A 12661-nucleotide genomic window follows, 5' to 3' on the forward strand; every position below is an offset into this window, starting at 1 on the left:
GGACTTAGTGCCACTTCGTACTACAATCTACTATTCCTCCTCACTTGTAAGTGAGAGGTCTTAGGGTTGATTCTCGCCAATGGCGATTGAACCACATTATTATGACTCGCCCATTATGAGGCTTAGCCCAACTCTCTCACCCCATAATGTAGATAATATCGCTTGTTGGAAAAGAAAAAAAAACTTGGTGAACAAGTTTGGCAAGATGAATTGTCTTTAGGCTCGTTTGGAATTGTTTTTATAGAAAGTATTCACTCTCACAAGCGATACTGTTAAGAATATTATCGGAAACAAATTGATTTTTTATTAAAAATTCAAGTGTTCTTGTAATCAGAAAAAATGAAAAATATTTCAAATCCAATACACCAAAAATACTTGAAATAAAAGGTTTTTTTTTTTTTTTGGGAAAATAAAGGTTATTATTCATAAAAATAGAGTTAAGCATGCCTTTTTTTTTTTTTTTTTTACATCAATTCAAGAGTGCTGGTGTGATAATGAAAAATCTTGGAGTAATAAACAAACATTAAAGAGCTCTTAATAGTTTTTTTTCAACTCTAGACACGATAGTAGCTCACGCTCATTTAAGTTACTTTCTATCATTGATGCGTCATAAAAATTAACGGCTTTCACCGATACACATGTGCGCATTTGTCCTAGTCGTTTACAGTTTTTCCTTGACAAAATTAACTTAAAACGACAACTAAGACAGAGAAAGAGTCAAACTAGATCTATTGAGACAATTGAAAAGGAAAATTAGAAGTCCAAGATGGAACAATGACAACATCATTACCCATCCAAGCCAGCACATTTGCTGCATAATTAGTTTCATAAAACGCTTAACTTTCTCATCTCTCTATATTTATCTTCTATATGTCATCTACATTTCTTCCGCATCCCTTCCATCATCCTTGTTTCGCACTTCTTCATTGCTAAACGTACCCTAGGGTTGCCACATTTTGCCCTAGAGATTATTTTCCAAAACAGTTTCTTGGGTCCGGCTACAATGGTATATACCACTCAATGACATGAACTTTATACAAAATCCAACTGTTGCAAACATTCCTTAATCCCTACATGCAAGTTCTCATCGTTGATTTCCATTACGTTATCATGAAAGAAAAATTGCATTTTCTTCCAACTCTTTCTTTCGAGATGAAAATTCACTATAAGAGATGCACATGAGAAACGTAGGAAAAAAGTTGAGAAAAGAGTGCAATTATACAACTCTTTTGCTGATAAATCGGAGAGAATTCGAAACCAAATCGGAACCAATTTCACGAAATTATGAATCCTCGCACGTCTACACTGAAAACTTTCATACAACATCGAGCAGTATGTGCTGTGGGTGAGATCTGCATCTACCACAACGGGGTGTCTTAGAATAATCTCAATTATCCGGCAAATAAGTATTTGAGTAACGGAGCAACCACTGCTCTACTCAAACCGTTCCCTAGCAATGCATAACTGCAGCATAAAAGAAACGGACAGAAAACGTTAGTCTTGCTGAACAACCACTGTCATGTTTAACAGGAGCTGAAATGTTTGTATTTCTCACTTACTGACAGACACCGAATAATTTTCACCAAGTAAAAGGCACAGCATTGTTCATTTTCTGCCAAAATACACATCAAGCTGAACATGAAATAGTGGCTTACCGTTGCCTAAGGCTTATGTGCTGTGGAAACTGAAAATCTTTCGGGAGAGTGCAAATTAGCAACCTAAGTTGGTCAAAGAAAAATTGTCAATTAACACGCCAAAAACATGAAACTAATAAATGAAGGTCCATAAAAGATGTGTATAAACGAAATCAGCATACCCCCCCTCGGGGTAAAGTATCTAAGGTGCATAAACATCCACTATTCATAAAATTTCTGATTTTTTGCTCTTAGAAAGTTTCCTCTGGTGGACCCCCAAACTGAGCATATTCATGTTCTAACAATAACGAAAAAGGATACCCATGGCACTTCCCCACCTCTCTACCAAGCTTAATGGAACAATGTACTGATCTACGATGCCACTACAATATCCAATCCCTTCATCTTTCTCCAATATTCCTTCAGTGTTTGTAGAACAAGTAGTGGTGTCCCCAAAATTGGACCTCCGACTGGTCACTGCAATTCTTGAATTCAAGAAAGCTTTCTATAGGCTCACAAGAATCAAGTAACGCATCCCGGCTCTCTTGTGGTTCATCAAGTTCAGAGAACACTGTCTCATCAGCATTTGCATCCCCAAATAATGGCCCTAGCGAGCGAAGAAGCTGATTATCGAAAACTTGATTGTAAAAGGTTGAAGGTCTCCTCTTTGCCTGCAAGATAAATGAATTTATGTGTTAAAACATTTGGAAAGAATAAGAGCAAGAGGTTTCCAAGAGTTTCTGAATGACCTAGAAAACCAGTGAGAGAGGAGGGTACCAGGCAAAAATAGCGTGGCCTGGAATAGGGTACACCAAACTGTAACGGACTCAATATGAACTCCTGCAGAACAAAATTTGTTCTTCCCAATATCTCTATCATTTTTGTATGCGTATCAGATGTCTGCAGCCAGGAAATAAAACAAGGGAATTGGAACAAAAACAAATCAATATTTTACTTACAATTAAGATGAAACTTCCAAGAATTGACCTCAAATCCGACAACATTTTCCACAAATAACACCATCGGAGGTCGAGATGTGTGTGTGGTATCAACTCAAGAATGTTGAGAAATGAAAATGCCCGAGCATCGCCGGATTGCTTATGGAGATCTATCCATAAGTAACTAGTGAAAATCTGCTTAAGCCGTTGCCATACCTCTGTAAAGACGAAAATGATGAAAACTAACCCTGTCGAGTGTAAGGTTGGCAAGGAGGAGAAAGAAGCCATGCATCGGCCCCCATAACAATCGAGATCAGCAGCAGTAAGGCTCTGAATATTACCCTGTACAAACAAGAATATTCAAATTCCAGTGCAAGATGAGCTCAAGTAGGTTTAGGAAACATCATGTCTGAGCAGTTGAAAAGCCAAACATCAAAAAGCAGCTCAAAATACCAAACACCGGAATAAATGGTACTAAGCCAAAACTGACCCAATACAGAACCAGTTGACAAGCAATTTTAAACCAAAATATTCAAACAAATTGTAAAACATCCAAAAGTAAAGCATCTAAGAGATTAAGCGCCTGTTTGGAACTGCTCACTAAAAGTAATTTTTAATAACCAAAAGCACTTCCGCCTACTTTTTGTAAAAAAACTTTTAAGTAATTCTGGGTCATAGAAGTGTCGGAAGCACTAAAGCACTTTGCATTTCAATAACAATTTCAACGGATAAAGGCACTTCTACAAAAGCAGTCTTAAACGATCCCTAGTACAAGAAACTCAAATTGGGTAGCCATATATATATACAAACTTTTGATCCTCAAGTAATCAAGCACCACAAATTTGTACTTAGGCTGTGCACACTGTATAAAAAGGAGCTTGAATTTGGATAAATTACAAAATTGAACTAAAAAATGGGAAGAACCTGATAGGGAAGGTGGTCGAAATTGTGCAGGTAAACGTCGTTGGCAGTGTCGTTGATGTCGAACGCTTCCACAACTTCGGCGTTCACTCCTGCCCTCACTAGCGAGTACATCTGACAATCGCAAAGATGCAAACTTGAGCAAAAAGCGTTGAAGAATTTAAAAACTGGAAAGCAAAATGGGATATTTTAGGTATTTGGGTTTTTGTATTACCATGCCGCCAATGCCGCTGTAGAACTCGAGGATCCGCCATGGCTGCTCTTCCTGTTCCTGCTTCTCTAAACCGTTCGCCATTTTAGCGTTCCCGCGGGCCGGCCTCGACTGTTAATTCGTTATAAGCTTTTCCAGAGCAAACGACATGCCGTTTGTTCTCCGAAACCCTCTCCGTGCAGAATATAGATGCAATGCCGATTTTGTTTTATTAAATTACTATAGTTTTCACCTTCGTTCTTTTAATTTTATTTTTGGTTAATATTTTTCATCTTTATAATTTGTAACGTTTTCACCTCAGTCCAACTTGTCAACTAACTTTATGGCGTGTTTATGACCTGATCGGAATCAAAATGCCCAATTAGATTTCAATTGCGAAATACATTGTTGGCGCGAAAAATTTTGGGTATTTCATTTCTTTACCAACAAGTAATCTTGAACACGTTAAGAAACTTAAGACACCATCTTCACTCGCTATCAATGAGGAAGGAGGGGGACCAATAATAAAACACTTCAACGCTCAAGTTAGTGATCGTGAAAATAGAAACTCTCATACCCCTGTCCTTCCCTGTTCTTGTGTGATTATTAGGGTTTTTATAGGTATAAAATGTTTGGACTCCAAGTTCCACTCTCCTTGTATTTCTCCATGTTTCACATTCCATGGAAGTATTCGATCATGCTCCTTTATTCTAGCTCCACTCCCCCAAATTTAGGATTAATGGGAAGTGGCTCATTGCTTGAGCCTTAATTTTTGCACCCAAAGATGCCCCTTTTTTCTCTGCAAACTCATATCATCTTCCTACTTTTGTAAAAAATCATGTGACGTCATTGGTATGATACCACCAAACATGTGGATGATCTTCAAACATGAGTTTAGCCTTCGCTACTATCATAATTTAGCCTTTGGCTATGATCACACAATAATTTAACCTTCGGCCATAATTTGAACTAGGGTCTTCGCCCTCAGTCTTGGGCTTCGACCATAATTTGTTCTAGGGACTTGAAACCAAGGTCTTGGGCCTTCGGCCTTTTTGATCTTTGGGTTTTGCAGCCTATATTTATGTTTTATCTCGAGCCCTTTGACCTCATTTGATTTGGGTTTCGATTTAAATTCGGTCTTAATTCATTTGATCTTGGGTTCTCGATCTTAATTTGGTCTTAACCCATTCGATCTTGGGTCTTGATCTGAATTCTCTTGATCTTAATTCAGTCTTAACCCATTCGATCTTAATTCGGTCTTATCTCATTTGATCTTGGGTTTTCTATGTTAATTTGATCTTGGGTTTTCAATCTTAATTCGGTCTTATCCCATTCAATTTTGGGTTTTCAATCTTAATTTGGTTTTAACCCATTCGATCATGGGTTTTCGATCTTAATTCATAAACCTTAGCTTAATTTTATGTTTTCAATTTTTGGTCTCATATTCATAAACATCGGTTCATAATAAATAATGCAATTCATAAGCAAGCAGTCTAATATATAATAGTAGAAAAAGATTGGACCGTAGCATATACGCGGGTTAGTGCAACACACATAGTTGTCATGCCTTAAACATTCACATGCTGAATTCTACCAGCAACAACGTTCAAGCGCAAGGGAAATCATCAAAGCGACGTAGCCTTGTTTCATTCATGATATTGGAGATCCGAGCTGGCATGCCGATCATCATCATCATCTTGCCTTTATAATTATTCCATTCAAACTTTCCTCTCAGCCAACTTCGCCGCCACTGGAGTTGATGTAGGGTGTTTTTCTTTTGCTCAAAAGCCTTGAGTACACACCATATATAGCATATTGAAAATTGTCCATACGCATAGACATGAATACTTGTTACTGGGGTACAATCATGAGTGAGTTATTCACAATATATAACAAGGTGAACTGTCGATTTAGTCTGTGAATTAGCATTCCAGTGAAAATTAGGTCCCTGAATTAATTGTACGGTAAAATAAGTCCATAAATTCATTAAAAACTATTAATTTCAACCCTACTATTATATTCAAAGCTATTTTATCCAAAATTTTGCCAACTTTAAGTCAATTGACACATTTTAGAGTGTAATACCATTATTTTCTTACCTTTAAGCCCTTAACATTTCATATAGATTGCGAATCTAAACGTCTAATTTACCCTCTAAAGTTAACTTCATACAACATTCTCTATGAAAATTACCAATCTACCCTCCAATATGTATCATATGCAAGTAAAGTGATTTAAATTGATGGAAATTTGAATAGAGTAGTTTTAAATCTAATATTAGAGATGTAATTGGCAAACTTTTAAAATTCAAGGACTTATTTTTGTGAAAAAAAATAGTTTAGAGACCTAATGTTCACTCAGGTAATAATTTAGAGACTAAATTTTATTGACAGTTCACCCCATATAATGGCATTATTTGTACTCATAGTCTAACATCAATTTTCATACCTCTGCATTGTGCATTATTTTCCCTCTCTTAATCATTTTTGCCAATGACCAAACCATTTCTCAAATATGAATCACGAGCAAACATTACCTTTATGAATCCAACATCCTAAGTAAATCGTGGCTTGTCCCACCATGCAAACTTTCCTTCTAGAATTGCCCCTAGTCCAAGCTTGTCATGTGTCCCCACATGTTGCTCAACGTTCTAATTCTGCAATTGCATTTCTTCCTCTATTTGGTTCCTTATAGTAGGATAAGGGACGATTCGGGATGGTCCTAGGCTGCAACTTCACCCAATGTAGTTTGACCATTGTAAATCTGTCCCATTTGAATGCAAAGTCTCATCGCCAATTATGGTACGAGGATAGGGATCTCCAGATCCAACTATCCGTGTGCATACTCCACACGATTCACTTATTATGAAACTCACTTCCAAATAAAAGCACCTGAAAAGATTTAGATCTTAAAACATCAAAGTATGGAATGATAGTTGAGTCAACGTTAGCTAGATATTCAATCCTTCGACAAGTTTCAAAGAGTCTGATTCAAAAGTGACTGACATGTTGTTTGGGCCCAAAATATTATTTTAGGCCGAGCTTGGGATTATTCTCAGCCCAATGGCTTTTATCTAGAATTTTCTTGTGGGCCGTCCAGTTAGGGACGGTCGAATCTTGTTGCGAAGGGAATTGGTTTATATAGGAGTGAAGTAGTCGAAACCTAGTGCAATAGGGAGTCGTAAGGCTAAGGATGCTGAGAATTAGAGGATGAATCTGGTTTGTTTAAAAGCTTGGTTCAGAGTCCTATTAGAGTTAGGATTGGGCGAGACCTAATTAGATTGGGTTGAGGAGTTCTAATTCGAATACAATTCTAGCTCAGCCATTGGGAAGTTTGCTATCATAAATAGAGAAGGGAGTGCATTATTCAAACACCCTCCAATTCAACACACAAATTGCCCTGCATAAAGCTTCTCAACAACCTTGAGATTTTATCCTTCTCCCCTTTCTTCCCGCCAACACATCTTCAGTTTGGATAAACAGCACTGTGAAGGCAACCAACGACATCTTTAGTTTGGATAGACAGCACTGGAGCCGTAGAATCAGCTGATCAATGAGTACCTTCAATTGGATAGACAACACTACTTCGAGGCCGACTGGTTATTTATCCAAGTCTCGATCTAGAAGGATTTTAGAATCATTGTTGGCAGAGGTCATCTCATTAGCCTTCTCGTCGAAATAAAGTGTTACAGATTGCTAGGCTCGGCACATTGAAAGCCAAGTTGTTTTATGATTGGATATTCGCAAGTAAATTTCAGAGTTCGGCATTCAGACGGTTAAACCACGTTTACCATCAAGACATACATCTATTTTGAGTATTTGTGTCCATGTAGCCTGGTGCCAGTTCAGCATGCTTATACTCTCACGAATATAATCATCGTGACCGAACTTGGCGCCGACAATTTGTGAACTTCGCAGAACTAGCAACCTTGTCTTCAGGCTCTAGAACCCAAAGGCCGAGACGTGTTCATTCCTCGGCCACAATCACAAGATCGAGAAGTCAGTAGTGCGCTCAACGCCACATCAACACATTTTACTCCCCGGCGCCAACGAGTTAGCATGCCCCGCACATAACTAAAGGACGTCGTTAGCTCATTAGTTACTTGGTTTGTGCACCACGTAGGCTTGGTAGTTTTTAGGGTCAACATATGTCATTTATTTCCTGACCAATTCAAGAAATAGAAAGAGTTTAGAAGTTCTGTCTAAAACGTAACATGGACTACACATATTCTAGTATGAACTCAGATAAAATTATTCTTCATGCAGAATTTAAACCCAGTGAAATATTTTTCTTTGTAAAATTGTGATAGAAGATTGGTACGCAAATATCTTTAACATGTTATGATGAAAATATGTAATGATAGAATTTGTATTTTCATGGAAAATCGTAAAAGAGCTAGAGGAAAGAAATTATCTATATACTAAAACTTAGTTTACTTGGCACTGTTTTTCACTGTTCATGAACAGTAAAATGGTGAAATGCCCTTTGCTTCTTCTCACTCCCATGTTTTGTTGTTTGCTTGGTACAGCAAAATTCCAATTTTGCCCATCTTGGCCACGCGTCGCTCATCGTTTAATCCTCTATTTTTTTTCCTTTTTCTCAATCTTTCTTTTGGCTTCTGGTTCTTTCTCTCAACCATGGCCTCCATTTTAGGCCTCGAGTTCACAAAATTTGGAGAGCTTTCTTTTGTGCCTACAAACGAAGGTGGCCGAGGACGAGAGCCCGTGGTGGACCGCCACTAAAATACCCAACGAATTCACTCTGAGTTAGCTTATAACAGCCGAGAACGACTCGCGACCGCCATTGCCACTGGCTCATCGGGGCTCCCCGCATTCTCAGGTATTCAAGTTCTTTTTCTTTTCTGGGTTTTTCTTTCTAGAGATTTTTTTTACCATTTTTTTTTTCTAATGAGAATGCACGTTTTGGATTTAGCATTTGATTTTCTCTGATGGGATTTTGAATTTATTGTGTGGAAATTCGATTTGAAGTTGTATTTTTTTTGGTCAATTTTGAATTACAATTTGAAGTTAGATTTTTTCTAGGTTAATGTGAATAGGGACGATGAGCCTAGAACTACATTAGTTGCTTTACTCAATGGAACATACAATTAGTGGAGAGTAATTCATATGATAAATTTATATATCTAGATAATTGATGTTTCCTTTTTTTAGTTGTAGTTTTGGTTTAATTTGTAATTTTCATGGTGCTTAAGAACCCATAGCTTCTGAGGTTTGATTATTTTTCTATTTTTAACTTATCCTTGTGTAAGTAATTTTGATGAAATTATGCTTTTGCTCTACTTTTTGGTATTTTCAAGCAATTGAAGTTGAATATGGAAAAGGCTTTGACACATTTAGACTTGTTGGACTCTCAAGTTTGATGTGGTAATGAATTTAATGAGTTATGTGAATATTAGTTAAATTGTGTTTTATGTTTTGTCGAATTTAATGTACTAATTATACTTTCTGCTGCTATAACTTACTACTGTTAATTTTTACTTTGAGTAGGATTTTTTCAACGAAAAACTGCAAGAAGGTTTTCTTAAACGAAAAACAATATGACATGAAGCCTGATGATTTAATTGCGCATTGAGTTTTTTGGGTGAGGGATTTCAAGTTTTCCACCAAGTCTCTCTTATTTTTAGTTTTTGAGTTGCAGTAATACTTTATGGTCAATGTGATCATATATCTATTTAATTAATTATATTCTTAGATCATGTAGGAAGACTAGCAAGTAGCAATGCTGTTGCTTTTTAAGTTGTTTATTCCTCTTGTTTGGATTTGATGTGGGATGTCCATGACTGGTTGTTCAACCCAAAATCTGGGATTGTTGTTTTTATGGTTATAAAAGGTGAAGATTAGAGGAATTTAAATGCTTTAGTTGAAGAAGGAAAACTGTACATATTCATGTATGACCCATATTGCTTCCTCTTTCTTTCACCTAGGGATGGTTCGGGTCGGGATTCCGAACCGAAACCCCTAACCCAAATCCCAAATCAAAACATTTCGGGATGGGATTTTATATCTCGAAACCAAACCAAAACTATTCATTTCCTGAAATTCAAGATTCCCGAAAGTGTTTCGGGATTTTCAGGAAACTTCGGGAATGGGCCTTGAAGCCCAAAATGTTAGGCTTTTTAAACTTTTTACAATTTTAAGCTCTTTAACAAGTAAGCCCACCCATTTTTTAGGAAAAAAAAAAAGTTAACAATGGCAGGCTTGCAGCCCACTGCCCGCACAGCCCACTTGTTTTAGTTTCACAATCACATAAATAAATTCAATTCAATCAAAGTTCACCACAATTTCATCTCATAATTTCAATTTTCATACCAAGCAAGCAACAACTAACAAGTTAAGTTTAAGTTCACAATTGTCTAACAAACTAGTTAATTAAAAGGACATGCAACCAAAATGAAATAAGTTAAGTTTTACAAACTAAACTTCCGAATGAATTTAGATTAAGTTACAAACCAAAAGCAAAACATAGTTTATAAGCAAAAAAGTGCATGCAACCAAAATGAAGCTTAAGTAAGTTCATTCCCTTTTGCCCCTTCGGCCCCTTCCCCTTGTTGATGAATGACCCGTTGCCGTTGATGGTGGACCCCTTCCTCTTGTTGATAATTGAACCCTCCTTTGTGTTGGTGTAGATGCTCTTGAAATTGGTGGTCACAGAGGCAGTGATGGGCAGTGTTGAACTTAAGGTGGTGGAGGATGTGGCATTTCACAATAATATATCATAACCACAATTCATCATATATATAATATTCATATATCCCATATACTGATCAAACACATATATATCATAACCATAAATTGATCCATAAACTGACAGAGTGCACATTCCATAAACTGATCCATAAACACATGTATATCAAACACATATTTATCTCTGATCCATAACCTGACAGAGTGCACATTCCATAAACTGATCCATAAACACATGTATATCAAACACATGTAGTAGGAAACTAACATGTTGCACAGTTGGCAATAAGAGAATAGGCTAAATAGCTACGACGTGCTTTGATGAAAATGCTTTGATAAAATAGTAACAAATGCAGTAAGGAACTCACACTTGCTCTGAGATATTAGTTTCATTATATGATTGCCTATTATTATGCATGAAAAACAATAGTTCATGTATGACACTGAAGATGTATGTTGGTTTTTTCTTTTGAAAAATATTTTAAAGTGGTTTTTTGGTTTTTTTTCTTTTAAAAAAAGATTTCAAAGTGGCTTTCTAGTGTCCAAACTTCAAACGGACTGAGAAATAACTTGTTTGTCATAAGAATAAAACTATTTTAGTTATAGTTTGGAATGAAATAACTCAATAAACATGCAGAGCATAGACAAATTTATGAAAAGGATATTCGATAGTTTCACAACTATTTAGGCGAAACTGATTTTCCATATGTTGAGATAAATTTGGGTTCAAGGGTACTTAAAAACAGCGAGTACATAAAATAAAACAATATATGATGCAGCTTTTATGGCAAAGCCCTGCACTTACCCACCCTAATTCGAAACCCACATTCCTCAAACCCTCACAAATTCGACAAAACCCCAGTGAAAATCAAGTTAATCAACATGAAATTTGACCCTAAACACTAATGAACAAAACCCCAGTGAAAATCAAAAACCCTTATCTGGATTTTGGGACTCGATTGGTGTCAGATTCGCGTCTTCCTGCATCTGCGTCTCTGTGTGTGTGGCCGGTTGGATGAGCGCCGTTGAAATGGACGGAGGATGGAAAGAACGGTGTGAGTCGATGGAGGAGCGGAGTGGCGGGAGCATGAGCAGCTTCGGGAGATTAAGTGTGAGACTATGAGAGTGAGCAACTGCGAGACCACAAATGACCTAACTCAATGGACGGTTGGATTAGATCTTAACCAATCTAACGGTCCAGGTAATTTCTAATTAAAAATTAAAAATAAATAAATAAATATATATATATATATATATATAATATTAAGTTTGGTTCAGGATTACCAAACGTTTTCAAAGCTGTGGCCGAATCCCAAACCGAAACTTTCGGGACGGGTTCGGTTTCGAGTACTAAATTTTTCGGGAAATTCGGTTCGGCCATTTTTCGGTCAAATTTCAGGACGATTCGGGATTTTCGGGAAAAAATTCCAACCCTACTTTCACCTATTTGATTCATTAGGAGTTTGATCTCCACCATTACTAATATCTGTATCTGCTGCCATTGTACACACACACACACACACATATATATATATATATGTATATGTGTGTGTAGTTTCTTATTCTTCTTAATTATTAGTTTTTTGAAGTAATAATATTGGTATGTGTGTGTGTGTGTGTATATATATGTGTGTATGAATAGAACTTAGAACCTAGAGTGAGAGTGAGCACCTGTTGTGAAGTGGCCCAACCCAACATTCATTCACAAATCTAGTTTATAGAAAATTCTGTCAGACTGTTCCTATCGCTTTCCCCTGCCTCTCTTCTCTAAAGAAGAAAAGTGTGTAAGACTAAAAGCTAAGCATTTCAATGCTTTTCTGATTGTATCCTAATATCATAGGTACCACTACTTCCTTTTTAGCCTTTTTAGTTGTCATTGAATTGCATACCGTTTTGAGATTTGTCTCCAATCCTGCCAGTAGCTTAGTTGCTTAGATTTCTCAGAAACCACTGTAGACACCGAAATTTCAGTGAAATAAATGTTAACCAATGTATTAAAATTACAACATTTATTCATTTCACTTACATCACACATTCATTTCACCTACATTACACATTTACTTCACCTACCAACTCCACTCACTTCACCAAAAAATGGATGGTGGTGATTCACTCTCTTGGCCTATAAATAGCCTTCTCCATCAAGAGAAAAGGAGGAATCGACATTACACCAAAACCTTGAAGCCTTGAAACTCTAAAGCTTTCAAGAAAATCCCGAAGGATCAAGAAAGCACTCTTCGTTCTTCGTCAAATCCTCCTTCAAGATCAAGCCCC

At 36.8% G+C, this 12661-nt stretch overlaps 1 pseudogene; it reads right to left on the reverse strand.

The window, feature by feature from the left end:
• Window positions 1–1246: 1246 nt before the first annotated feature.
• On the reverse strand, window positions 1247–3123 carry LOC137716777 (tRNA (cytosine(38)-C(5))-methyltransferase 2-like; annotated as a pseudogene).
• Window positions 3124–12661: the final 9538 nt, after the last annotated feature.

This window comes from Pyrus communis, chromosome 15 (genome assembly GCF_963583255.1).
Source record: "Pyrus communis chromosome 15, drPyrComm1.1, whole genome shotgun sequence".
In the NCBI taxonomy this organism is placed as follows: Eukaryota; Viridiplantae; Streptophyta; class Magnoliopsida; order Rosales; family Rosaceae; genus Pyrus; species Pyrus communis.